The sequence below is a fragment of the Podarcis raffonei genome, chromosome 5, assembly GCF_027172205.1.
Source record: "Podarcis raffonei isolate rPodRaf1 chromosome 5, rPodRaf1.pri, whole genome shotgun sequence".
Taxonomy (NCBI): Eukaryota; Metazoa; Chordata; class Lepidosauria; order Squamata; family Lacertidae; genus Podarcis; species Podarcis raffonei.
This window is the reverse complement of record NC_070606.1, coordinates 28,797,078-28,811,493: the sequence shown is the minus strand read 5'-3', so window position 1 is coordinate 28,811,493 and position 14,416 is coordinate 28,797,078. Positions and strand designations below refer to the sequence as shown.

The 14,416-nt window shown below is 45.3% G+C and overlaps 1 long non-coding RNA gene across 1 annotated transcript; it reads left to right on the top strand.

Annotated features, from left to right (window-relative positions):
• Window positions 1-8,299: 8,299 nt before the first annotated feature.
• Window positions 8,300-12,337, top strand: LOC128413412 (uncharacterized). The gene is made up of 3 exons (XR_008330331.1): window positions 8,300-9,160; window positions 9,776-10,061; window positions 11,813-12,337. It is a non-coding gene; the product is annotated as an uncharacterized LOC128413412 (long non-coding RNA).
• Window positions 12,338-14,416: the final 2,079 nt, after the last annotated feature.

Here is a 14,416-nt window from a genome sequence, read left to right as displayed (position 1 = left end):
ATGTCTCCTGCCAATTCATAAAGATGCTTTTCTGTGCAGCCAATTCATGCTTTCATAACAGGTTCGTTGCCACAGGGCCTCTGGTGATCAAGTCACAGGGCAGTCACAGTACTGCCTGAGGTGATGAAGCCAGGGGAGAGCATAGAAGTCCAGGAGGATGGTACCGTTGAGAAACCAATCTGAGGTTAGTTCCAAGAAAACAATCAGAGAGGGCAGAGCAGGCAGAGAGGAGGGGGGAAGAGAGAAGACAGAAGTAAGGGTCAAGGATGAGAGAAGAGAGAGAGAGAGAGAGAGAGAGAGAGAGAGAGAGAGAGAGAGAGAGAGAGAGAGAGACAAGCTTGTATGTCTGAAATGCACACAGGAAGCTGTGCTGTGCTTCACTGAACAGACCAAGATCTGCTGCCACGACAGGAAGTTTCAAGTTAATGTTTGTTGTTTGTTTGTAAGTTTTTTGTTTTTTGAAAAAAAGCACCCTCAAAGCAATTGACAAAATTAGTGGCAGAAAGGCAGAGTAAGTCAGTGACCGATCCTGTAGAGGAGGGGCAATATAGGCAAATTCATGGTGTATAGGCCGGTAGAAAAACCTACCTCACAGGGTTGTTGTGAGGATCAAATGAAGTGCGGGCAGAGAACCACCTTGAGCTCCTTAGAGGATAGGTGGGATAGAAAGGTAACTAATAAATAAATAAAACCACCAACTTCCTGGAAGAACCTGCTGGGTAGGGTTGGGAATACAATGCTGAACTAGGTGAGACCCTTGGTTTGATCCTGTATCTCTCCTAGTGAAGCAGCAGTCTTTGTGGTTTTTCGAGGGAGAAGCCATGGCTTAGGCAGAGCTTATGCAGTCTGCTGCCATTATTTAGACTACCTATTTGTGCTTCGCTATGAGGTCCCAGGGCAGGTTAAAACCATTTAAGAAGACAATATCAAAACCAGTTAAGACAAAGTATAGTGCAGAGAATAGGACAGGCCCTAGAATCTCTCTCATGTGCCAGAGGTCTGGGCAAAGAGGCACCAGTTCAGCATATGATGAAACTTACATAAGGAAAGTGCTGGACGCACCTCTAGAGAGGGATCTCCACAGATATGGGGCTGCCACAGGGGCTCCCAGAGCACCACCACCCTGACCTTCTGAGGGCAGTGGAGGGTCTGCAGGGAGGGGAGGGAGTCTTTCAGATATTTTGAGAAATCACACAAGGTCCATCATGGGAACTGGCCCTGCCTATGACACCAGCCTTTTGCAGGCAGTGACTTAGCATCCCCGTCACTGTCCTCCGCCACTTCCCTTGCTGCAGTCACTCAGTTCTCCAATCTGTTCCCAGAAGCTAAATTAATATTGTGACGGGTAAAGAGATCCATGTAAGGCACTTTTACTACCTTTAAAAATAATAAAAATCCTGGCAGTGGAATCAAACCTTAATCTGTCACAGAAGTAGTCAGCTGGGTGACAAATGCTCATTTCTGGAAGCTGAGCCAATCGGATTGGCTTGCCGCTTATGGGGATGTGCTCAGGAGAGGCGTTGTGTAATGAGTTCCGCTAGAAATTCCTGCTAGTTATATAAAATTGGCTATTAATAGCACATTATTTTAGTTAGGAAAGTGACATACTGTTCGCTGTGACAATGATAATGACATGGCGGTGATGGTTGACTTGCATAACGCTCCTTTGCCGCTTGAAATGGTTTCTTTGAAAGTCTGGTTATGCACTCGGAATCTCAGGTATTGACCTATACAGCCTATTTTCCGAGTGACTTTAAAGATTTAACCCAGACTGTTTTCACACAGACTGCCATTGCAAGCAAAACTGCAAAAGGGCAAGTCCCACTGAACTCAGTGAAGCTTATTTGCTTCTGAGAGTAAACATGCTTTGGAGTGCAGTAAACAAAAACGTTTTTGAAGACTGCAGGAAGTGAGTTATATACTAGGTCTGACCATTAGGCCATCTGGCTCCCTGCAGTGGGCAGTATGGGAAGCAGTGGCACACACCTGACCTCCCAACAGCTGAGTCGCTGAAGCTTACTAAGACAGGTTGGCACTGTGTAAACACGCCAGCAGAGCCAATACAGCGTCTGTAGCAAGAGAGAAGTTTGTTCCAACAAAAGCTGGAGGTTACCTGAGGCCTTACGCCCCCTCAGTCCAAATGACTGCTCCTAGATTCCATCCCCTCTGCCTAAGGCACGTGGCGTCTTAAAAGGACAGCATTTTTAAATTATTATTCCAAATTGGACTGATGAAATGAAGAGAGCTTAGAAGGAAACCCTCCTGGGGACAGGGTATATCAAAGTAGGTGTGGTCAAAGTGTAGAAGTTGGTGTCACCAGTTTGGTTTTTTTATAAGAGACAAACTTTGGGAGGTGTGGCGGCTGGGGAGAGCCTCACAAAAGCATTTGGCACCACAGAGTCACCTCAGAGGACCATCAGGAGTGGTCAGTAATTTCTTTTAGCATTTAAAAAAAATATGGGGAAATGGGGGAGGGCTTCCGGGGGCATAAAATGCCTTTTGGCAGCACATTCTGGGATTTAGGGGTTGTTAGTCAAAGCACTTTTTTAAAAAGTTACAGTGGTGCCTCGGATTAAGTACGTAATTCGTTCCGGAGGTCCGTTCTTAACCTGAAACTGTTCTTAACCCGAAGCACCACTTTGGCTAATGGGGCCTCCTGCTGCTGCCGCGCCGCCAGAGCACAATTTCTGTTCTCTTCCTGAAGCAAAGCTCTTAACCCGAGATATTATTTCTGGGTTAGCGGAGTCTGTAACCTGAAGCATATGTAACCTGAAGCGTATGTAACCCGAGGTACCACTGTACTAAGAATTTAAAAATTAAATTAATAAAATAAAATATTTTTAAAAACTTTGGGGGTGCAATAAACCAGTTTCATTATTGTAGCATCTCAATGTGGGAGTCAGGGAAGCACTTGTTTTTTTAAATGAAAATTTGGGGGGCCTGGTGGGGCTAAAGAAACATTTTGACGGACAGATACAGCCCAGTGGCCTGGGGTAGCCCACTCTAACTTATGCCCAGGGCTGATCCATGACTGCCTCAAGTGAAGGACCCTTTCCAGCTGGATATGACGTCAATGTGGGCAGCAGGATAGTGCCCTCCAGTGCGGCTGAAGGCAGCATGCTAGTTAAGGGGTGAACGACAGGCCATGTGGCACACACCTCTCTGTTCTCCAGCACAAGGGTACAAGGTGAGAACTTCAGTACATAACAGGTACGGCCAGGGAACTCAGGATGAGCAACTGGAGGAGCTTCTGCTGCTGCTGCCCCTCACATTTGCCAGCTGAGGCAGGTCACTTTATTCTGCCTAATGTAGGACAGGCCTTGCCTGCACGCACAAGAAGGCATTACCGTGTGGTTTGGTGTGGCATGTAGAGATCAGCTCGGAGACATACTTCCCTAACTACTACCTGTGTCTCCTTAAGGAGTCTAGTAGCAACTCCACTCGGAGAACCTCACAGACCCTGGAGAATATTCTTATTTCAAAGGTGTATCATACCTAAACCTTGAGAGGACAAAATATCTACATCTGTCACTCCCATAACTAACTTGGATCAGAGTATTGATCAGCCCCAGTATATATTGTTTTCCAGGGAGAAGATGAGGTGGACAGGCTAATCCATTACTCGCAGCCATTTCTCAGTGGAAAGCAATAGTGCTAATGATACAGATTTCCAATAGCTGATTTATATGATCTGGAAGCAAATAAAAGCTGGTGGCATTGTCACTGCATCATTTAAAGGCAATGTGATTTGGGACGACAGGCCCCAATTCAGATCATCTCAAGCATAGTTAACTTATTTTTCAAGAAAAATCTACCCCAAAAAAGTATCAGCAACACTTGCCATCTATACATACCTGGGGATCAATCCAAAACCTGAAATTTGTTGTGTGATTGCCAGTCAGTAAGAGAAGGTAGGGGGTCAGTTTCTACAGTCTACAATCTAGAATACAAACGTTGCAGTTTGAATATACAGATGAATCCGACCCTTCCATGTATATCATTGCCAGTTTGTAACTGTTGAAATCTTGTTTGTGGGCCCATTTGTGAATCTGTCTTCTTTTAATTTAAACGTTGAGGCCAAAAGAAAGAAGCTGAGGATCGGGGAGAGAAGACAAGCGAGAGGGCGAGGACACAGAATATTGGGATGGAGGGGAAAGAATGTTGATACATAAATCTTCTCACAAGACATCCATCTAAAAGCCCAACATTTTACACATAAGAGCTTTCTAGGTTAGGCCAATGGCCCATCTAGTCTCGTATCCTGTTTGCACAATGCAAGCAGGACCCAAGGGCAAAAGCACTCTCCCTTCCTCTGGCTTCCAGCAACTGATATTCAGAAGTGTCAGTGTCATAGCATGGGTTGCCAGAACCCGGGGACCACGCGGAATGGAAGAGAGAGGGAAACGGATGGAGTACACATGCGCATTCAACTGCCTAATGGCATCCACATCACCCAGGAGATCACAGCCACAAAGATAAGAAGAGTTGTTCCATTGTCTGGAGAAGTCACTTCCTGGTTCGCACGGAGAAGCTGTTTTCAATGGAGCCCAGCAATGGAAGTGCCCAGCTGTACTGAGGCAGCAACAGGTTCTGAAATGTGTGCTCAGCTTATATGGTTCAACAGAAGAGGGATACAGAGAAAGGAACAGGAAACAACCTTTCCTCCCTCCCTCTCCAAAGATGTGGGGGCATGCCAAGCCTTCTCTAGCAATTTACAGCTCTGTGGTCCTTAACCCCTTTCTTTCTGGCAATTATGCACCGTTATGTCTGGCTCCTTAATCTCCCACACTTCACACCCTGAGTTTTTGCCTTGCTGAGATGTGTCCTTCAACGCTGATAATTCCTCTTGCTTGTCTTGGGTGGAGGACAGAGAGGGGTGTGCGAGTGGGTGTGGAAAGCAGCCTATCACAGAGAGGGGGAAATTACATTTCTTGCTCCGCCCACTTCTGATGCCGGTCCCCTCCATCACTGGCATGTGGCCCTTGGGAAATTGCCTAGAAGGGAAAGGGGCCCTTGAGCTGAGAAAGGTTCCCTGGTCCTGCTTTGAGTGATGTTTTCCAGCCCAACATGGTATAGACCAGCTTCTAGTGGCTGCCAAGGATCCCTTGACTGAAGGATCCATTAATTAAGAAACCCCTAATTTGTTGTTTAAATGATAAACCGTAATAGCTCCAGTGCAGCTGTTATAAACCACCAAGAAAATTATACCCAGCTGAAAGAGCCCATAATTAGGTATTTATATAGCAGATTGAAAGGACTTTGAGAGATAACAGATTTTCTAAGGTCTGCACTTTTTAAAAGGCAACATGACAGAGCCATGAAATCACAGGGCCATGGAAGCAAAGGTAGCTGCAGTGAGTGACATTTTTGAAGAGAAGGATTGTCACCATTTTGCCTCATTGCGTGACCAGGCGCCACAGCCCCCCACTGACTCAACTTTATGGAAAGAACCAGACAAGACAATAATTACTTTTGGTCACATCAGATGTAAGAGGTTTGGCATAAGCCTTGGGTACAACCATTGACTGCTGGAAGTATACTTTTTTGGGTCAATCCAGCAGCGAAGAAGTCCTATGACTTACATCAAATAGTAGCGCCCCCACGGGATCACCGCCTTGAGGAATGCTGTGGACAGAAGCAACTCCTCCCGGATCCCTTTAATGGGATACCCCTTACCTTTGGAGGGGCAGGTAGAGGCTACAACCTCCCCTCCAACCAGGACTAAGGTTCACCCAATGTTGAGTGTAGAAATGACATTTTTGAAGAAAAGGCTTGTCGCCATTTTGCCCCATTGGCATTCATCATGTCAATAGGCCCCAAAAGGGACTTACAGAAAATGAGTATGCCCAAGCATTTACTTCTTTAGAGATTGACCTGAGCAACTGTAATCCTGAGCATCTGGTTACATTGAACCAGGTCTACCAAGAGAAATGGTTGTGTGCATAAGCAGCCTTCTACACGTGTTAATTCTGAAATAATATCTGCATGGGCTTCTGAGTGCACATCTCCATTGCAATGCACATCCAATCCCTATTGAACTGACTGCATGGAGTTTTCATTGGAATAGGAATGCACACCTATCTCTGGGGCCAGTGCTTGTTACACAGAACTAGTTTCTGATAGCTGCAGCTGGAAAGCAAGTCAGAAATGCATGTCTGTGGGGAAGCTGTGAGGAGGAGAGGTCAACTGGATATTTGGGGTGCAGTTCCACCAGTAGGCTGTTGACAACCAGCTCAGACTCTCCTTCTTCTCATCCAGTTCCAGGAGGCAGTGGAGGTCTTGAACCAGGTCAGAAGTGGACTGGATGTGGGTTAACAAAACAAGACTTCCAGACAAGACAGAGGTGCTTTTGCTCATTGGAAAGATGAGCACCTGAGATGATGTATACAGCTTGTTTGGAATGGGGCACCATTCACCTTGAAGGATCAGAGTCACGCTTGGGAGCATTTCAGGAGGACCCACCTTTGCTCCTGAATGGGTCAGCGTATGGCTTCTCCTGATGTGCTTGTTGTGCCCTTTCCTGAGAAAGGTAGTTGTCACCACAGTCATGTATGCCTGAATCACATTCCAACTAGACTGCTGCAGTGTGCTCAGTGTGGGGCTGCCTTTGAAAAGCGCTCAGAAGAAGAAGAAGAAGAAGAAGAAGAAGAAGAGGAAGAGGAAGAGTTTGGATTTGATATCCCACTTTATCACTACCCGAAGGAGTCTCAAAGCGGCTAACAATCTCCTTTCCCTCCCCCCCCCAACAAACACTCTGTGAGGTGCGTGGGGCTGAGAGACTTCAGAGAAGTGTGACTAGCCCAAGGTCACCCAGCAGCTGCATGTGGAGGAGTGGGGGAATCAAACCCGGTTCACCAGATTACAAGTCTACCACTCTTAACCCTACACCACACTGGCTCTCAGCAGAAACAGCAACTAGTGCAAAATGCTATGGCCAGAGGTTGATGGGAGCCTGCTTTCCAGAGCATGTTACTCTGAGTGGGATTCACTTATTGAGTCCTGTCAGCAGAACCCTCCCTTCCAATGTATCTAAAACGTCCCTTTTCCTACAGAGGCCTACCTTGATATCATGTGGGATTGTGTGACCAACACATGCCTACCTCATGCAACTCCCCAGTAATGTCTAGGAAATAAATGCGTGCTGTGAGGTCATTGCGTTCAAGTCTCTCCCCACCCACAGCCCCCTGCAAGCAACCACTAATGTGTTGGAAAGCAGGGCAGGGAAATGCTCAACATGACGGTGTCACATTATACGTTTCTTTTGCCAAACATTGAAATACTGCTGTCCTTTGAGGGGAGCACAAATTCTTGAAGCTGGATGAATCATCCATTTGGCTATCAGTTCTGCAAGCCTGATTCAGACAACTTGTGGCTCAAGAGAAACCTAAGTGGGCAGAACATAACAAACAAACAAGAGAAAATGCACATATTGCCCCTAAACCCAGGTTGATCCACTTTCCTCTTAGCATTCAAAATCTTCTGTTGATTTCACATTTTCAACCACATGATCTCTTTCTCTGTTTAAGCATTTCACTGAGTGTGGGGGAAATCAGATGCATTAAGTGTAACTTGGCTCAGATTTTTTATTCAGGCTTTTCTTTCCCTTCTCTCCCACCCTGCTTTCCCCTTCCAGCTCCTGCTTGGAGAGGTTTTAATTCGTATGCAGATTTCTGCCTTGCGCAAAGGAGTTGCTTCTCCTCACTGAAGGTATTCGGACATCAAGGGTGGGGCAGTGAGTGGGAAGGAGCAAAACTCCCCCCTCCTCCCAGGAGGGGGCTTTCAACCTTTGTGGAAAATAATGATGTATGAGACAGGGATTCTTTTGGAACCCGAAGAGTACATGACAGATAGAATAATATGGGGGCCAAACAGTGTCATCCCAATTGAGACGGATGGTCTCATCTCATCTCACGGTGATTGTGAGCGGCCCAAGCTGAGATGAGCTTTCTTACGAAGGACATCATTTGGTGGCAGGTAATGTCTGCCGAACACGCGGTCCCTCAGTGGTAGCTTTCCATCCAAAGGGCGAGATCTTGACAGGAGCCAAGGCAGCCTTTGTGCAGGCCTTCAGAGTGGGGTCCCAAAATGCTTTTTGGGCATTATGATGCATGCTTGCCAGGAATGGCAAACCTTATACTAGGGTTGAGGGAACCCTCAGTGGCACAGCACACCATCAGCTGTCTAAAGCAACTTCAGTTTTTCCAGGCCGTCATTCATTCAAGTCCTGCCCCACTTCCTTTTCACTGTTTTTTAGTATTATGAGAAAAGGCTGTTAATTTGTATGTGGGAAGATGAAACGTTGGAATCAAGGAGAGGTGATCACAATGGGAATGAGCTGGGCCTTCTTCGTTCCAGTTTTAATGGCCGCGAACCTCAGATTCTGGTTCCCTTTGCTCCTTCCCCTCCCTGCCTTGCTGAGCAGTGACATGAAGATGGAGTCCTTTAAGTTAGGACTATTTGGAGGAAGAGGCTATGACCGTGAGAGCTTCCAGGGCCAGGGATAAGAAAACTCTGCTTCTGAGAACAGGAAAAACAAACCAGCTGCATTAACTCCTTCTTTGGGGTCGTATATTTTAATCATAACAACCAAAGGTCTAAACTTCCTCTCTGAAAATGAGGAAATGACACAAGGCTTTGAATTGTAGAGTTTCGACTGCAATGCACTGAATGAACAGTGTTGAAACGGCCCCACAGTACTTTCATTGTGCCATATCTCTGTATCCAAAGCTTTGGGAACTGTTTGTTATAAAGAAAGGGCAACATCAATCATTCACTGTTGAAGAGGCGGCCAGATGGGCAAGAGGGGGAACTAGCACAAATTTATGGTGCAATCCTATGCACATCTAACTCTGAAGCCTTGCTCCCAGGTAAAGTGCCTTCAGCAACCTGCAGCCTTAGCCCATTCTTAAAACGAGATATTAAAATGCTAACTTCCCAACTCTGCATGTCTTAAATCTGTGCCTGTCTTCTTCATAGGCTGGTCCACACATGCAGTTTATCACTTGGGAATGAAACACCCAGTGTTATTTTTCAGGTTGGATGAGGGATGATTGATCACGCACCACAAAATGTTCTTAGCATCTCAGGTGCAGAGGGCGTTGGTTCACACATTCAGCTGTGCCATCTTCGAGTCAGGAAAAATCAGGTCCTGTGCTTGAATGTGAGAATCTACTCTGCATGGTTCTTGTTTACATCATAGAATCACAGAACTGTAAAGTTGGAAGGGGTCACAGGGGTCATCTATATGATGTTTTTCATATTATTTTTATTTATTTATTTTTCAAAAATTGTCCACATTTGTACAAAGCTGACAATTAACAGAAATAGGCTGGTCTGTCCACATGACACTATTTTTGCTGTGATGTGCATTCAATTGTGCATCTACATTCTGCCGCAATTATTTCCCACTTCCAAGTAAATACCTTTTTTTAAAAAAATGACTATAATTGGATCAAAGCGGTTAATTTGTTTTGTATTATCTGTCTCTGTCTCCCTCTGAGAATTGCTCTTTTAAATACTTCTGTGAAATATTTCCTCCTTCTTGGAAAATCAAAACTCTTTCCCTTCTCCACATGGGTCATACTGAAAAACATTAGGAAAAATGGTCACGGGCAGCAATGATAGTACCTTACAGATAGTGAGCATAATTAAAATTAGATGAAAGCTATTAACATCAACGTCCTGCCCTGGTTTATATGTTTTTTGTGTTTTGTATTTGTGTGAAACCATTTCTTACCTTTTTAAATATATATATATATAGTATTGTCTCTATCAGTTTCAGATCAAATATATCTTTGCAAAGCTTTCCGTTTCTGGATGTGAAACTAGACAGATCTGGGACTGAACATCTGAAGATTCTGTGAATCAAGAACCTAGAAACAAGGCAGCAATCTGAAGTCCTTGGGGTTTTTAAAACCACACCCCACCCCAGAAACCCCAACCTTCCTTAGGACATTTGAGAACCTCATAAGAGTTCTGCTGGAAGAAACCAATGGCCCATCCAGTCCGTTTCAGACATCCATTGCACATGTATAGATGACAGCTCAGGGTGGGGACTGCAGGTAAAGGGAAACAAATCAGGTAATGGCCACTGGGTGAAAACACCCCTACCCTTTCTCTGGTGTGTGCAGTAAATGTAAAACTGTGGCTTGAACTGCAGCAGGGGGAAGTGACCTTAGTGTGTTTTAAACCACTGGCATGTATATGTCCTCGGTCCACAACAAACTGCCTTGTGGAAGTGGCCGTGCCATCTGCCGCAAATGGAAGACACACTTCCTTCTGCACAGGATCTGGCTGACCATCTTATAAAACTTTGCTGGGATCATAAGAACATTAGTCATGGTGTGTAGAAAGCCATGTGCATATTCAAATGTTGGTGTTTCAGTTCATAGTGCGATTGATTATATAAGCATGACATGGGAGGATGTGGTTGACGGGCATTTAGCCAGATAGAGCCCTACATTGGACAATATTATTTTTTTTAGAGTGACAAATACAAACTCCATAAGGAATATATACACTGGGGGAGGGGGAGACATTGGTGGCAAGCCAAAACATTATGGGATGCAGAAGGCGCTGTGGTCTGAATCACTGAGCCTCTTGGGCTTGCCGATCAGAAGGCCGGCAATTTGAATCCCTGCAACGGGGTGAGCTCCCATTGCTTTTCCCCAGCTTCTGCCAACCTAGCAGTTCGAAAGCACACCAGTGCAAATAGATAAATAGGTACTGCTGTGATGGGAAGGTAAATGGCGTTTCCATGCACTCTGGTTTCTGTCACAGTGTTCCGTTGTGTCGAAAGTGGTTTAGTCATGCTGGCCTCATGACCCGGAAAGCTGTCTGTGGACAAACACCGGCTCCCTTGGCCTGAAAGTGAGATGGGCGCTGCAACCCCATAGTCGCCTTTGACTGGACTTTACTGTCCAGGGTACCTTTACTTTTACCTTTTTTACAGCCCAGGTACAAAAAATAATTCTGGCAATTCTGGGGGGTATGGTCTCCCCGCTTTGCAAAAGGTTGCCAATTTTAAAAGTGAATTAATTCAGTGCCAAGCATTTACATACAGAGCAAAGCTGCTCTACAAACTAGTTATACCTGGAGAGTCATTAAAAAGTATAACCTTGCCCACACTTCTCCGTGCACTGAGTAAAATGGGAAGCTGTTGGCCTCTCTGAGTTTAAATACTACGCATATAGTTGTCAAACAAACAAAACACACACCTTAGATCAGGTGTGAGGAAGCTATGGCTCTTCAGATGTTACTGAACTATAACTCCCATTACCCCATTACCCCTTCCATTGGCCATGTTTGCTTGTGGGGGGTTGGGAGTTGTAGTTCAACAACATCGCAAGTGCCAAGCTTTTCCACGCCTTAGATGAATACTTGAATGCTTTAATGTTATTTACAGTCAAAACAAAGGTCAATAATGGCAAAACAATTCCCTTACATTAATCTTCCTTGGCCATTCTTCATTCTGCCCCCCCCCCCCCGCCCCCCAAACTATGAACAGCATAGACATTCTGCCAGGGCCAGGGCTTTTCCCCCCTAAATGAAGCTAATCAGATATATTTTAACTCTTTATTCAATGGAAAAGTCACACTTTATTATGCTAGAAGCAATCATGCATTAAATAGCTAACAGAGCAATTCCAGACATGTCTCCTCAGCAGTAAATCCCATTGGATTAAATGGAGTTTATTCCCAGGTTATAGGGTTGCTATCTTGTAAGTGCGCATAGGATTGAAGCCGAAACAGCCACTCTCACATCTGCCTAGTATTTTCTGAGCCCTGTCTAAGCACGCTATTTGTTTTTCCAGACCACACTTTGCATTTTCCCAGACCACAAACCACATGGATTGTAGGTCTGCCTTTCCGTGTCAGGCAGGAGCCACGCCAGGAAAACGTCCACCCCTGCAATCTGTGTGACTCTAAAAGGTTTGGGAAGTCAACCTCCCAGGTTTTAAGTCTCCGGACAAGCTGACATCTCCTTGAAGCAAGGACATTCAAGGACTCCTTGAAGCCAGTCTATCAGTGGCTGGGACTGATGCCACGGCCACTCGGGTAAACCAAACAGTTTGCCTTTTGTAACAGGGGTTTTCTCCGACGAGGCAGCATTGGGGAAGAAAGCACAAATATTTGGTTTCACAATTCAAGCATTGTTTCAGATCACAGAAGTTCGCTGTACATTGTGAGCCAATGGCACGCAAACTATGAGAAATCTAGGCATCTATTTTTAAATATGCAGAAGGTCCCCGGGTCATTCTCTCCTGCTTGTTGCTAGCTTTCTACAAAAGGCCTAAGCAAACAAGGGGGTTAGCTTTAGGACAAGCTGTGTATTAAATAGGACTGTTTGCACCTTCATTCTCTGAACACATCTGGCTATGTTTCTCAAGCCCTCTGGCTTGTAGTTTAACTTGGATCACTTTCATATGTCCGCTACTTATATTTTAAGGGAGCAGCACCCTCTTCTGGCAAACTGAAGGAATAACTGCCTGGCAGTCCTGATCTGAATTTGTGAATTACGCAAAATGTTCTTGGCATCAAATTCCACCCTATAATTCAGTGCACGTCTAGGCAGAAAGTTCCTGTGTTGGTTCAATGTGTCCATACCAAATCAGGAGCTTCGGGAGGAAGTTTCTGTCACCGAGTAAGGATGAATAAAACATTGCTTTAATTAACAAATTAATTAAAAGGATCTTAAGGTGGTTTATGTAGAAGAAATAAGAAATAGACAAGACAGAAAAGGAAAAGGGGAGGGGGAGGGAAGAGGAAAACAAGCAAACTCAGCCACCCGTTCTCCAAGTTCACAAAGTTCTAATATGAAGCTTGACTGAACGTTTCAGGGACAGGAGGAACAAAATGGAGCTGGTCTCCTGGCAGTGGTGGAGTGATCCTACAGTCCACTTCTCCCTCTGCTGTAGCCTGATGGAATGGCTGCTGTGAGATGTCAGTGGGTGGACAGAGAAGAAAACTCAACAATCTGTTCTCTCAGCAAAGCATGGTCCCTGTTCTTTTCTTTCCCTTTGCTACTGCCAGGTACAGACCATATTCTACCATGCAGAACAGCAACCTTTGCATCCAAGCGCCACACCCCTCATGTTAAGCCCCTCTTAGTGAAATGTAGAAAAACAGCTCAACAACTTTCAGGTTTTCTTTATGAAAAGCTGAACAATTTTGGGGGGTTCCTAAAAAGGGGGGCGTCCCAGTTTTTACTTTTTGAAATATGGCAACCCTATGAAATGAGCCTTCTCAAATTTGCATGAGTAACACCGAGTGAACATCCCAAGGGAAATGTTCCTCCTCTTCCTTCCTTTGAAGTGCCTGAGCATCTGCTTAATGGAGTCCTCCGCTGCTTACAGATTAGTCCCAGGTGCCCCTCAGGAAGCATCACTTACTTGAGCCACGAGGACATCTTAGCACTGCAGCAGAGGCTCTCATCACCTGGCAGGAGTTTTAAACTCAGCAAGTGTTGGGAAACTGGGGAGGGGGAGAATGCAGGGAGTGGCACCCAAAAAAGATAGAAATAAGTAAACTGGCATCCCTCACACCAGTCGTTGGCAAGATCCTCTGACACTCGCACAGGTGGAACCATCTCACTGGAGAGTGCCTGAGCAAGTGCATTTTTCTCTTTTGGATGAACCACCACCAGGAAGGATTTAAATGAGGGGTAAGCAACCTTTTTCAGCCCTAGGCTAGTCCACCGTCCCTCAGACCATGTGGTGGGCCAGACTATATTTTTTGGGGGGAAATGAATGAATTCTTATGCCCCACAAATAACCCAGAGATGCATTTTAAATAAAAGGACACATTCTACTCATGTAAAAACACGCTGATTCCCAGACCGTACACGGGCCGGATTGAGAAGGCAAATTGGCCACATCTGGCCCCTGGGCCTTAGTTTGCCTACCCCTGCTTTAAATGAAATTCTTTGGACTGCAACTCCTACCATCACCATTGGCCCATGCTGTCTAGGGCTGATGGGAGCTAGTCCAACAACTCCTGACATATATTAAATTAGATTTATTATATATATAAAAAAAACCACCCAGCCTTGGTAGATCAAGGTTAAGGCCTCTGTACAATCCTATATACATGTACTCAGAAGGAAATTCCACTGAATTCTGTGGGAATTAACCCCAGCAAGCTGTGTGCAGGACTGCAGTCTAAATTCCCACAAGGTGATATATTTTACTGATTGGTGTGCTTTGACTGGGAATTCCCACAAGAAAGCGATGGATGAAATGGGACATGCACACATGCACGCACACTTACATTGCTTTTTTATTTTAGCACAGGGGGCTAACCATCCCAATGAGCCCAACTTGGCTTCCATGCATGTTTCATGCTTGGCTAATCGTCTGCCATGCGCCTACCATTACCTCCTGTGACTTCCAGTCCTTGGGAGGATTCTTGCAGATTGT